This window comes from Mastigoproctus giganteus, chromosome 5, assembly GCF_048544385.1.
Source record: "Mastigoproctus giganteus isolate SK-2022 chromosome 5, ASM4854438v1, whole genome shotgun sequence".
Classification (NCBI taxonomy): Eukaryota; Metazoa; Arthropoda; class Arachnida; order Uropygi; family Thelyphonidae; genus Mastigoproctus; species Mastigoproctus giganteus.
The window spans coordinates 215,344,756-215,357,618 of record NC_143579.1 but is presented as its reverse complement, the minus strand read 5'-3'; positions in this window follow the sequence as shown (position 1 = coordinate 215,357,618).

Genomic DNA, 12,863 nt, shown 5'->3' with positions numbered 1-12,863 from the left:
GTAGTTAAAGGCAAAGGAAAGGGTTATAATTTCAGGAAAGGAAATTACGATGCCTAAAGGTGGTACATGGCCTCTATTAACTGGGTAGATATCTGACAGAAAGTGAATACAATTGAATTTGGTATACCTTTAAAACATTCATCACAGAAGCCTTGAATGCATATATACCATTAAAAAAAATAATCCAGGAGGAAGATTCCAAACTGGATGAATAATGACATTACTAGATTACTTGAGCAGAAAAAGTTTGGTGGGAAAAAGTTACAGAGCAATAAAAAGTACTGAAGCCTATAACAGTTACAAATTGATCTGTAATAGTGCCACAGAAAAGGTTAGGCTGGCAAAGGCAGATTATTAAAAATCACTGGTAATGAGAGCAAAAGAGTGGTTATAAGGAATTCTTTACATATATAAATGCAAAGAAGAAAAGAACAAATCAGATTGGACTCTTATGTAATGGATGTGGGATAGTATTAGATACCCAAGCTAATGTTTCAGATGAACTCAATAAGTGTCGAATCCAAAGTGTTTACAGAACATAAACTTCAGGGGGGGGGTACATGTAGTGTATGTGTATATCTCTCTATACATCAAAAAAGTTTTATTCCTAGTGATATTTATTCGAGCCAATGGGAGAGGAGAGCGAAGCAATACGTCACTACAAATGCAGTTAATTATTGACAACTGCCTCCATAACGTTCACCAACCTCATGCACATGCTCGCTGTCCAACATTTGATGTTCCATTGTAACATTTTTTGTATATTAATGAATATTGTATATTTGTAAATAGTTTAGTCATTTGTAAATATTTTAAATATTTGTATAGTTTGTAAATATTTTAGTCCTGCTCTTTCGGATGCAACAATATTCCTCATGCATTATGGAACCCAAAGCAAAAGGCCTTTTCCTAAGTTACCTTTATGAATGCAGGTAAATAATTACATAGTGATATTTATTCGACCTTGAAAATGCCACACACTACAAATGCACAGGTAAATAATTACATATTTCGTTTCCCGATTAGATGTCGATCACAGTGACATATTGTTTTTGTTTCTGGCGACACCAGGAGTCTCCCCCAACTCCGCATTTTTACTCTGTGTAGAATACAATACTCTGCATAAGGCCAGGGTGTGTGTTAGTGTGTGTTCTGTGAAGTATTAGTGTGGGTTGTGTTGTTCCTCTGGTCACTTAGCCTGGGGGCTGTGGAGAGCCACTAACAACCCCAGTTTTCATCACTGCCACGGGGAGATGGACCAGGACACATTAGGAAAGAAGCAAGCTCTGGTGGGGTGAACCCTGGGGTAACCTAAGCATCCAAAGAGAGCCCAAAAAAAAAATAAAAAAAAGAAAAAAATTTTTATTGGAAAAGAGACAATGGGGAGATAGGAAGAAGGTGGGATAAAAGGGATAGAGAACAGAGGGGACAGTGTTGAGACACTCACCTTATTTAAAAGGGAAGACAGTAAGGGGATGGTACAGAATGCACATCCTGGTCCAGAGGGTGGGAGTTGAAATTGGGTGGTGGGGTGATGTGTATTTACCAATAAAGAATGGTGCATAATAGTTTTGTAATGAACAGTGAACAGGTAATAGTAGCGATGAATCTTTTAAGGTGCTGATTGATGTTATGATACATGTGTATCCACACGAGTGTCTTTAAAAATAAAAGTACAGTAATAAAAAATAATATTATTTTTTTTGTTAATAAACAATTTATGTGCTAGTCCACTTGGCGCCTCCGTAGCCAGGTGGGAAGGAGCAGCAGTGCGTAGCACACGCTTCTTGATTAGACCGGGGTTCGAGCCCGTCACCACCAAATACGGAGGATGCGGAAAGGTCATTCAGGGAATGACCACCGCATATCCCGGAGCAATATGGCCTTAGTTGCTAATGCTCCTAAAAACCAAATAACAACAACAACAACAACAACAGCTAGTCCACTCATGATTCTAAAGAAAAAAGGTTATCTTACCCTCTCCATTTCGGGAAGGGTTCAAGCTCCCATGGGATTCAAGTCGAGATAACCTGACCTTTTTTCACCATTAGGGCATATTATTGAACAAGAAAATAAAAATACAGTCATAAAAAAATTTATTTTTTTATGAATGTATTTCTAAATATGGCTGATTCTAAAGAAAAACGGTTAGGTTACCTCCTCCACTTCGGGAGGGGTTCAAGCTCCCGTGGGATTCAAGTCGAGGTAACCTGACCTTTTTTCACCATTACAGTATTTTGTAATGGTGAAAAAAGGTTAGGGCATGTGCGATTAGGACAAGTTACCATTAGTGCTGCTACAGTGATACTAAACCAATATTAACATGTGTTGTGTTCACGCACCAATCAGCACATCGCTTACCACGCCTACCTGTCAATGAATATATCGTTCTTGACTTTGCTCCTGACCGATAACACCTACCGTCTGTTTACCGAGTGAGCAGCGCTAGATTGCCGTATCGGGAAACTAATTTTCAGCGTAAGTTATCTGATGTTTCTCGTCGTTCTCATGCAGACTTTCTTTACTTTCGCTGACTCAACCACCCCAGATGATAGGAATAAAAGAACATAGGGAAAGAGATTCCTATGGTGGAGCATGCTTTTTGTAGCTCTGTCCCACACTGGCTTGAGGGTTACCCTAATGGCCAGTGTCAGCATCCCACACCATGACAGCTAGGAAAAGCTACAGCATGGTGTCAGCTTGGATAACCACGAGGTCCCTGAGGGCCTGCATAGCCATCGGTCTGTCCAGTGAAGAGGCTAAGATAGAAATGCAATTAATAATAACTTTCATTCACTGCTGACCCCATATAAACTTGGGAAGAAGGCAAAGATAAAGAAGAAGAAGAAGAATAGCTTTCATTCACTCAACATTCACACAATTTTACTTTTTATAGTTTTTTTTTACACTTTCTATTTTCTTTTATATATTAGATTAGATATCGATCAGTGCGTTTCGACAGGTGTGTCTTTTACGTAGAAAATATTTGACTTACTCTGTCATACCTCTACATATTATGTAGAAAAGCATCTGCGGGGATTAGCGAGCGGGGGGGGGGGGGGGGGGGGGCAGAGCCCACAAGTTTTTTATTATTATTTAATATTTACAACATATGTAATGTTACAAACAAAACTGTATATTTATGAATGTTATAATAAGAGAATATGAGAAAACAAAATAGGAAACAAAAGGAAATATTTATTATTTAACATCTAAATACTAATAGTCAATTCACATTACTGACAATAATCACAGTCTAATAATATGAAAATAACCGATTAAAATTCACAAAAAAAATCATACAAATTATACTCAAACATGCAAGTATTATAATAATCTTATTCTTCTTTGCTTTTTCTTTATATGTGTATCAATCACTTCATTTATTAATATTTTCAATATCTCATCATACGATGAGATATCTAAACAAACCCTATATTTTAATCGTATGATGAGAAGGTTACGTGAGACTGGTTGTTTCACAGGTACCATGAATCGAGAGCGAACGACGAGGACGCCAGACAATGAGGAGAATGTCCTATGTCTTGCAGAAGACAATCCGAGTACGAGTACTCGAGCGATAGGCCAACGATTGGGTATTTCCCAATCCACTGTATGGAGGATACTGTCAACAAACCAAATGAGTTCATACCATCTGCAACGCATCCAATCATTGGAGCCTGCGGATTATCCACTCCAGAGGACTTTTGCTACTTGGTTTCTTCAACAGAAACGGTTCGCAAATGCTGACTTCCAGCGGGATTGCTGTTCACGCGACCTCCTGTTCAACGTCCTCTACCGCATGATGAAGGCATTTTGGACCCTGCAATGCTATGTGATTCTGATTCGTCTTTGTGCCCCCTACACCTCCTGCAAGTTTGTCGCACTGGTAGTGAATCACCCTGTATATATTATGTATATATATATATATACATAATAAAAAGATTATAAAATGTCTTGTTTGAGATATGCTAATATCACAAACAAGATGGTATAGTCGCAGCCTATAAACAATACAAGTCTACTTGTGGAGAAAAAACTAATGCGAAACCGAAACTGATGACTGAAATAGTAGCTGCAGCAGACTCCTCTCTCTGTCCAGGCATCGTTTAGCCCTACCCCTGAAAGCTGTGGTACACTTTCTAATTACAACAGCATCCATCATTGAGGAACCAATTCAGGCAAACCTATTTGGGGCCTGCCATCCAGTCGTTGTCTTGTTTATGATATACAAAGAATTAGTCGCAAGTAGACAGTTTGTGTGAAACACTATTAAGAGATGGTTTGTGTGAAAATAAATGGAACCTGAAAACCATAATACGAAAATGCACACTTGAAATAGTGGGTTTTAGTTACAATTTGTGCAGCCAGTAATATTGCCCATTTAATTATTTTGAAAATTTCGTCTTTTAAATTTTAGAGATTTATTTTCGCCATGTACCACCTAATGAGTACCGAACTTAGTTGATGTGATTTTTTGTGTTGTGTTTATTTGACATATATTTATTGAATTTGTGTTTTATAATTACAAGATTGTGTAAACTGATATGGTCCCTAAAGAGCACAGCAAGAAGAAAATTTCAATTAAAATTAAATGAAAAATGTGGCCAAAATTTCAACTTCTGAGGTCTTTGAATGAATATTAAAATAAAAATTACTATTATTTTTTGCCAGGGGAATTTTATTCCGCTGGGGGGTGAAACACCCCCCAGTCACCCCTCCCCCCGGATTAAACACTGAACTCAATAGTTACTTTGCATCGATATTTACAGAAGAAAAACCCTTTGTGTCAATGAGAAATTATGGGAGTGAAGCTAAAAAATATGTGATTAATGATAGGAATTTCACATGATTATTTAATCAAAAATCTTTTGGGCCTATAGGCAAGTAAGGCTCCTCGGGTTGATGACTTATACTCTATAATTTTAAGGGAGGCGGTGAGTGCACTGAACCATTGAGGCTAATTATGAGAGCATCACTAGACTCAGGAGAGATTCTGTTGGATTGGAAAAGTGTCAATGTATCTCCAATACGTAATGGCCGTTCTCAGAGTGTAATGGGAAATTACTGACTGGTCAGTCTAACTTCAGTAGTATCAAGGAGGCAAAGATCAAGGGTGGAATTCAGATCATTTAGATAGAAATTGAATTCTGAAAGATACGCAGCATGGTTTTGTAAAGGGAAAATCATGTTTAATAAATCTGGTTAGCTATTTTGGCAGGATCACTCATGAGCAGGATTTGGGGAATAATTTCGACATTGTTTATTTAGATTTCAGCAAAGCATTTCACTCAGTCCCACTTGAGTGGTTACTTTATAAGCTGGAACAGGTTGGAATCACAGGGAAAACCCTCAGATGGACAGCAGGATAGTTTCAGGAAAGAGGCAGAGGGCTGTGATAAATGGTTATTCCTCAGATTGGGTTAATGTAAGAAGTGGGGATCCCCAAGGATCAGTACTGAGACTACTGTTGTTTTTGATTTTCTTAAATGACACCAATGAAGGGATAGAGGGCATGATGTGCAGATGAATTTGCAGATGATGTAAAGATTGGTAGAGTAGTTAATGATCACCGCCAAGCAGAGCGTCTTCAGAGTGACCTAGATAGATTTCAGGGATGGTCAGAAAAGTGGCATTCTTTAATTCATTCAAGATCTCACTCCTGCGGAACAGTAACCCAAAAATAACTTATACACTTGGTGGAGTTGAACTAAAATCAGTAGTGGAAGAAAGGGACTTGGGTGTTTTTTTATTTTATTTTTATTTTGCTAACCTGTTGAAAATATTCTTTTGATTTTCACGTATCATTTAATTTTGTTAATTAGTAATATAATAAAGTGTAAATTTGTGATCTTTACTTTCATAGCCTATGGTAATATTTCTCCTATTTTCACTTATTAGAATCACTGTTTAATAGAATTAAAATTTAATTTGCAAACGTGATCACAATGACCAGCACTTATCACATATCGTATAGTGACCAGTATTTTATTATGGAGAGTTCATTGTAAAGTGGTTTGATTGTACGATAAACCAATCATAAAGTGGAGGTCCACTGTACTACTACTATTACTACTACTAATTCAGTGGTTCAGTTTTTTGTAAATCGTTACTGTCCTGAACATGGGCCACAATAATAATTAGTATTTCATTATGTAGCACTTGAACAAATATTAACAAAATTCTAAGTTTTTTGTTTGACTAACAATGTTACTGAATACAATAATAAAATTATTACATTCAGTATTCAGTATTGTATTCATTGCATTTTATTACAAAAATAAATGTTTTCTTATGAATAAAATTCTGCAATTTGTGCTTTTTGACAGCATGAAAACTTATGTACTTATATTATCAAAAATAAATAAAATCATCTGCTTAAAATATTACAAAACAAACTGTTATATGTTATGTCTTACCTGTATTTCCTGTCCTTTCTTAAAATCAGATAACAGCTTTGTATCTCTCTTTCTTTTTACGTTTATTTGATCAATCAACTCTTGGGCTTGTAATGATAACTGCTCCTTAGTTTTATGACCTGTTAATTCCCCCGACGCTGATTCTGTTCCATGAAATTTGAAGTTTTCAGCTGGTGAATTACACCTGGAAACTGAGCTGGATCCCAATCTGTTCGTAAGAAAATATATTACACAAAACAGTTTGCCATATTATGATAAAAATATATTATAAAGACAAAGGATGAGATTTTAATATAAGAGTACTGCATCAAACATTCCTGAGAACTTTACAAGCAATACAGTTGTGACAATTACAAAGTAGCTTCAAATATTTATATTGATTTTATTTTTCATATTAAAGGGTAAAAACTGGCATGGTCATATTAAGTTTGTTTTTCATATGTTTGCAGTTGTGTTAATGTTCACCAGAGACTGTAGTAAAAACACAAATGACAGATTTTATAGATGCAAAGAAACTGCAAATTTGTTTTTGTTTGAGGAAACTAAGTCAGCAATTCAAGTCAGAAAAGGTTTTGTACATGCTACACAAATCTTCTTAGAAGGTTCTCTGTTTATGTACGGCACTAGGTGCCATACATAAACAGAGACCTCACTCCACTCAGTTTCTGTGTTGGGGTGGTTTATTTAAAGATATAATTTGTTATTAACCAACCACAACTACAATCTATTAATGAATTTGAAGGCCAAGAATTACTATCACTATCGCTTAACTCCCGATACATTCCATAAAGTGTGAAAGGAATTTGAATGTTTTGAGATCTCTGCTGCACCACTTTCCAGTATCCATACTGTACATCTATTTACTTGATGTTGACAGCTGTGGACTAACCAAACATTGTTGCAGATAAATGTTCCTGTTTATTCCTAATAGTGATGGCATCAATAAACAAGATTATGCAAAAAGCAGCTGGGCTAGATTGCCGTCATTGTTGTTGTTGATGGTTTTATGGCACATCAGCATCTTAGGCCATATTGTACCAGAGCATTATGTCCACACAAGTGTGTATTCATGAGTCAATTTGCATGCTGAGCAGATTGAAAAACATAAAAAAAATGGGGGTGCAATACTATTCATCTGACATCTACTAACTGTAACCACCAAACGAAGGGGCCATTTAAGAATTCCAACAGATTCTGAGAATATTTGAATGCAAATCCCTTGAATTCTTCGAAATGTAAGGAAGATTGGATCCCGCCATATTGTCCATCATAACTGCCAAAGACATCAATCATATTGCATGATGGAAGAGATGGGGAGGTTTGCCTGAGCTTTGCTTTGGAGACTAAACATGGGTTCCCACAACTTCAAGCCCCTAATAAGCAAAGTGGTGGTATTGCACCAGTTGATGAGAGTTATCTACCATCTAGTATTGCCTAGTAACACAGAGGGGTGGCATTCCTCTGTGTGGTGTGGGTACCACACAGAGGAATGCCACCCCTGCTTACATTGGTTTGCAACTGGGTTGTTACTTCTAGTATACTAGGCCATATTTCAGGACTTGCACATGGGGGTTATACCCAGGGTTACTAACAATCCCACCATCATGAAGGTGCAAGCAGCGGATTTGGCTGTCATAGACTGACTGGCCTTTGATGAAATTAGGTCCACTTGACTTGAGTGTCATCTGAATATCAGTTCCATCAGTGCTTTGGACTCCCAGGTGGCAAGTCCAGCTTGACATACCTGAGATAATGTCTAGACAGCCTCAAGGACCATAGTCTCTCCCATTTTCCAATTTAAAAAAACCGTTGAAATTTCGTGAAATTTCAAACTGTACATTTCTACTTATTATCTATATAAATATTATTAAAAAAACTTATTGGGTATATGTATTCTATACTATTAGTTACTTCCATTTTCAGACTTATTTAAAAATTTATTTCAAATTTGGTGTACTTCATAGAATGCAAAATTTTAAATTTTGTATGAAAAGAGTCGCCCATTTTGAGAGAATAAGCGGTTTTGTGTTACCCTCTTTATGCTGCGAAAACAATAATCTTTCAAAAACAACTAGGGTAAGACAATCCCACCATTGTGAAATAAATGTTCATTGACCTAGTGGGAGAGGAAGGAATTGTAGAGGAAACATTGGAGCTTGTCCAGTACCATGCCATTAAACAAAATCCAAAAAGTTGCAAAAATGGTGGTATGGCACCTGACAGATTTTCACACCCATTACTTTTTTCATTTTTATTTTTGAGGAACACCTGTGAGGTGTGTCACTACCACTGCCAGGTTAAACCTCCATAAAAAGAAACTAAGTGGAATAAGGTCTGGACTTCTTGAGGTCTTAATTCATTTGAAATCAGATGCTTGTGAAACACAAACAACTGACTTTGGAGCTGACAGATATGATACTCAAGAATGAAAGTCTCTGTATAGACCTTTTAAGGCCTTTGATAATTGTGCCATGAATGTTTATGAGTGTCTCTTCAGTAAGCACATTTGGTTGTCTGCTTTTGTATGCATCTTCCACAACCCCAATTTTCTTAAATTTGTCATACAGGCATGGTGGTGAAACGACCATACTGCTAGGTCTGCTACTGCAGAGGAACCCAAGGAGTTGGGGGGGGGGGCGGACCAATGGATGGTTTGATAAGATTTTTAAAAATCACACAGAAACTATTTGGCAATTTGGTGGCGGTAAGAGTAGAATTTAGTTTTGCCACTGCACTGGCATTTGCTGCTCAACTTGTTTGGAGAAGTATGTTCACTGCCATATTCTTTTGCAGATTTATCTCTGGTAGTTTCCTACCACCATGACGTGCAACACTTCTTTCTTTCAGTACTGTCATGGCACACTGTAAAGAGCAACATAGAGGGTTTAGTGCCAAAAAAACATTAATTACAAAATAATTTTGTGGTTAATGTTTTTGTAGTTAACCAAGAAAAAGTCATTTGACATTTTCTTGGTTTACCAGAAATGTACTTACAGTCCAAGCTAACTTGCAAAGTACTAATCAGAGCAATACAGCTCTATGACATGATATGCATTGTTATTTGTATAAAGTAAAACTAAAGTTATCTCAAAAAACACAATTTTGTAGTTAACGTTGTTTGACACTAAACCCTCAACATGTAGTATGGCATTAGGGTGCATGACTGCAATTATGATTCTGTTCTGACATTGAAGAAGGATAATGGAAGGACAAACATCATCATGTTGGATAGAATACAGTGGGCCTTGTTTGACCAGATACTGTCAGGCAACTGGTAATCAACATCCAATCATAACAGAAACTGTAAAATAAAACTGAGATACTGCACAAAATTAGTACATTACATAATCCCAAAATGCTGGACCAAAATACAGGCAATTCACAAGATGGTGTAAAAAAACCTTCTGTGCAACTGAGATGAGCAATTAGGGCACTAGCTGTTCCTAAAAATGACCATATTATCAGTTTGACAGCTTCAGTTCTGATTTTAGAGCACTTATTTTCCAGTGTCTGGCAAAGCTTCACATATATACTGGTTTTGCACTGGTCAACAACGATGTACTTGGACTTAAACAATATTTATTGTCTATACATATAAAATACAATTTAATTTTGCAATAAATAACTTAAATAGAAGGAAAGTAAACCTAAATAATGAATTTTCTCAACTACTCTATGGCATGGAGTCATTTTTCCCAACCCCCTTTGTTCATGCTCAGTGGCCACTAGTCATTTGGCCTAAAGTTTCTCTACTGTTTATTAAAATCTAAAAAAACCCTATATTATTATCATTTGGCTCTTAAAAAAAAATAAAAATTCGAGACTTATTTACAAAAAAAATAATTCGTTTTGTTAAGAATGACTTAAAAATGAATATGAACAATATCTGTGGAAAAATTTTTTTATAACTCATAGGGATTAGTCTGAAATTAATGATCGTGCAACTGTTAAATTTAGTATAAACCTACCTGCTATCAGGAGCACTTGCCATTCTGACTGTCCTCCAGATATGTTAGTTCTTTTTCAGTTAATATACAATATTTGGTATCAATTAACAGAGTTGCAAAGTATCTTTTTTTTGCTTTTATAGGATTGTTATTTTTCACTTTCAAAACTGGATATTGCATTAAAATGCAGCACAATGTATAATGAAAAGCTTCCCGGTTTCAGTTAGTTTGTTCCAGCAGTCAACCACCTGCTGGCTAAAGACAACTTCTGCATATCTATTCTGCAACTGTCCTTCCTTAATTTGAATTTATTCCTCCTCATGCACATAACCTGAGCAAGAGGAAAAGTCCCATCAGAACTCAGCTTGCTCAATCTATTCAAGGCCTTAAACAACTCAATCAGATCACTTTGCAGGTGCTCAGTCTCCAGATGCTGCAATTTGTAGAACAGAAGCCTTTCTTAGTAAGTGCACACCTCTGTTCTAAACACCAATCTTGTTACCCTTCTCTATACTTATTCAAGCAGCTCTACATCTTTCCTAAAATGAGTCCTCCAGACTTGTATGCAGTACTCAAAATGATATGGCCTGACCATTTCTTTATACAATGGGATAATCATCTCCTTATCCATGATAGCAAAATTCCTGTATATCATTGACAAAACACCAAGAGCTACTCTTGCAGCCTATCTGCACTACTCAGTGAACTTCATATTACCCTTGCAGCCTGTCTGCACTACTCAGAGAACTTCATATCTAACTGCATAGTTACCTCCAGGTCTTTTTCATTTTCTACTACTGTAAGTGTAGCCCCACACAATTGTTACATTATTCTGGGGTTACTGCTACTCATATGCAGCATTTTGTATTTGTTAATGTTAAACTTTAATTGTCATTTCTCAGCCCATCTGCCTAATTTTTCTAGACTCTGTTGAGGTAGCATACTGTCATTAACCACCCTGCCAACCTTTGTAACATCTGCATACTTGGACATTAAACGTGACATGCCTTCATCAATATCATTGATAAATATAGAAAACAACAATGAGCCCAACACTGAACCCTAGGGAACCTCCACTAATAACATTAGTCCACGAAGAGCAGTGCCCATTGATTAGTACTGTCTGTCTTCTCCCACTCGACCATCCCTTTATCCATGGCAACAATATGCCCTTAATGCCATATTGATACAATTTGTACAGCAGTCTTTTATGTGCAAAAGTATCAAAAGCTTTCCTGAAATCCAAGTACAGTCAGTTCTGCTATAATGCAATACATGTGTTCCTAAAATTCTCTGCATTATGGTATTTTGTGCATTAAAAACAACAGGGCTTATGAGAAAAATAGGGATATGGGCAGAGGACTCAAAAAAAATGTTCAGTTTGGTAAGTAAAACACTAAAAAAAGTTAGAAACCCAATAAAATTGCTAACACTGGTTTAAACATCTTAAATTTCTAATAAATAATACAGAAAATATAGCACTTTACCTTGACAAGATATGAAGTTTGCTTGACTGATATTTCTGTTCGCTGACATTTTATTTTTTTTTTGGATTGTAAAATTTAAAACAGTAAAAAAGATGAGCAATCAATAATAACAAACACGGGATACATAAATTGCACAAGTGAGACAAGTTTACAAAGCTTAAAAAATAGGAATGGAGATAATATTCTGAAAATTTATTTATGTTTTTTATGTAATTGAAGATTTTATGGAAAGATTTTCCATAAAATCTTTCCAATGAAGTAAGATCAAGTTTACTACCTGTTTATAATTATGTTGCACTAAAAGAAAAGTTCAATAAACTGTGAACTGCAAATTGTTTTTATTGTTTTATGGTAGTGACCTCCAGAAATGTGCTCCTCCACTCACGCTATCCCACCTCACAAAATTTCTGTTCGAAAAGAAAAATGTGAGCTCCTGAAAACGTGAGTTAGCCTACAACATCACCTATTATCTTGTGAATACAGCGAATGACAACAGTGTGTCACATCATCTAGACAAGACTGCAGTTATACTTCAGACACAGCATGGGAAAATCTTGTCTTCCTAGTTTGATTGGATACCACAATGTAGTCACAAAGGAAATGGATGCAAAAAATAATTTTGATATCATATACTTGGATTTCAGGAAAGCTTTGATACTGATGCACATAAAAGACTGCTGTACCAATTATACCAATGTGGCATGAAGGGCATGTTGTTGTTATGAATAAAGGGCTGAATGAGTGGAAGAAGACAGCCAGTAGTAATCAATGGGCACTGCTCTTCGAGGACTAATGTTATTAGTGGAGGTTCCCCAGGGTTCAGTGTTGGGCCAATTTTTGTTTTCTATATTTATCAATGATATTGATGAAGGCATATCAGGCTTAATGTTCAAGTTTTCAGATGAAATGAAGGTTGGCAGGGTGGTTAATGACAGTATGCTACTTCAACAGCATCTAGAAAAGTTGAGCAGATGGGCTGAGAGGTGGCAACTGGAGTTTAACATTGACAA